This window comes from Molossus molossus, unplaced genomic scaffold (assembly GCF_014108415.1).
Source record: "Molossus molossus isolate mMolMol1 unplaced genomic scaffold, mMolMol1.p scaffold_m16_p_2, whole genome shotgun sequence".
NCBI classification, from domain to species: domain Eukaryota; kingdom Metazoa; phylum Chordata; class Mammalia; order Chiroptera; family Molossidae; genus Molossus; species Molossus molossus.
In genome coordinates, this window is record NW_023425355.1 from 46,459,947 (window position 1) to 46,461,963 (window position 2,017).

General features: G+C 39.2%; 1 pseudogene; it reads left to right on the forward strand.

Annotated features, from left to right (window-relative positions):
• Positions 1–851: 851 nt before the first annotated feature.
• Positions 852–1,719, forward strand: LOC118635291 (annotated as a pseudogene).
• The last annotated feature ends 298 nt before the right edge of the window (positions 1,720–2,017 follow it).

Genomic DNA, 2,017 nt, shown 5'->3' on the forward strand with positions numbered 1-2,017 from the left:
TATTCATATAGTCTTTCAGAAAATGTTCATAGTGCCTGATAGCTTTTTTCCATAGCTTTTGTCAAGTGGTAAGCAGTTTTATATCAATGATTTTATTGTTGGTCCATAAAATTCTTAGATATAGTTCTCCTTGATAAGAAAAATGGCACAGGGGCTTTTCATTAACATTTTCATATTTGAAAACTGAGGCTTGGAGAGCCAAGACCAAAGTCAGACTATAAGACAATCCTTCAGTATTCTATTGTGAAACTAGAGGTTAGCATAGAATGGAGGAGGCAGCAAGGTCTTACTGTAAGAATGATACGTTTTCACCCATATGATTATTTTCTATCTAGTAATTCAGCAGACACAAATACATTACAATACAATTTTATGTTGCAATAGCAATGAACTTTCTGTCATCTATCTTGAACTATTCTTTTTATCATGTCCAGATAGTTATTCGATGTTTGAAGATGTGATTTATAAGACATTGATTTGTGCCTTAACAACCCAAAGACAATCACTTTGTATTGAGCATTGTTTTGTGTAGCTTGATTTTGACTTATGTTGTATTCAAGCCAACTTATCAGAATAAAAATTATTGGAAAGTAAAAATAAAACAGGTTGGGACCCCAGGTGAAAATTGAAATCCATGTATATTTTCAAAATAAAATGGAAATGATGGAATCAGCCAGGTTTAGGTATCTTGAAATGTCTTGTGAAAACAGTGTTTTGTAGTCCATCCTGTGCCTAGATGACATAAGCCAATGCAAAGGGCTCCTCAGCAGCTTCTCCCACAGCCATCTTAGAGCACTCCGCCAGCTTGGAGGCCTTCAGTATCCGCTCATCTCACTGTAGTCTGTGACGACATGAGCAACAAAAAAGCATCAAGAGGGTTCATAAAACAGAAGCATGACAATCCCCCACATACCCAGAGAAGAGAATGATGTTACGTCATCTTCACCTGTGATGTTGGCCTTCAAATTGTTTCAGCAGGAATTTGATGCAACACCTGATAAATAGGAGAGACTTGTAAAACTTAGTCTGGATATAATTGTAGAAAGTAAAAGGACAGTCTTTCTGCTCCATATGGAAAAAATAGTGGCTGAATCAGAAATTAAATTGAATGGTGTCAGACAAAAAAAAAAGGTTGTAGGTGGCCCAGGAACTCTCAGAAGACATGCAACAGTTCCATAGAACCATTACTACAGAACTAATGGAATATGTGGAGGCCACCTCTATTCAACACTTTATTAAAATGAGATTACTTATCAGTATGAGTAAAATTAGTAAACAATTGGTATTTACAACAGAGGACAATAGGAAAGAAGATAAGACCCCCTCTTCTGATGCTCAGAATAAACAGTTTCATACTTGGAGACTGAAAATCACACCTGTTGATTACCTTCTGGGAGTGGATGATTGAACTTGAGAGTTGATGTGGATGTGTATTAACAGTATGGAGAAGGGGGATGCTCACACCCTCTTTGAAGTGAAGCAATTTTTACATAATGGTTATGATGGCTTTTTATTCATTGGCAATAATGGACTTTATGACATTTCTAAGAAGTTGTATACCTTGAAACAAAGTCTGGCCAAACTGGAGAATGCTTGTTTTGCTTTAAAAGTCAGAAGTTGATATATTCCCACATGCTGACATATATCTTTTTAGTTAAAACACAAATGATTGATCAAGAAGAAGGCACTTCTGGTTTTGGAAGATGGCGTCGGGCATGATCGGAGGGAGGTGAGTGTATAAGAGAGGAGCAAGTGTATGAGAGAGTGTGAATGGATGTGAAGGTGGATGATCAGAACCCCAGCAGTGCAGAGCTGTGGAGCAGAAAGTTCCTGTGCTGTGGACAGGAGCAGCTGGCTAACTCGGTAAGTGGCACATCAGGGCACTTATCCCTGCACCACAGGGAGGTCCCACCATTTTGGAAGATCCCGGGTCTTCCCTGGGATGAAGCAGTGGGAGCAGCTAGGGCCCAGCAACCTGAGCCCATGAGCACACCTGGCACCATCAGACCAGTGGACA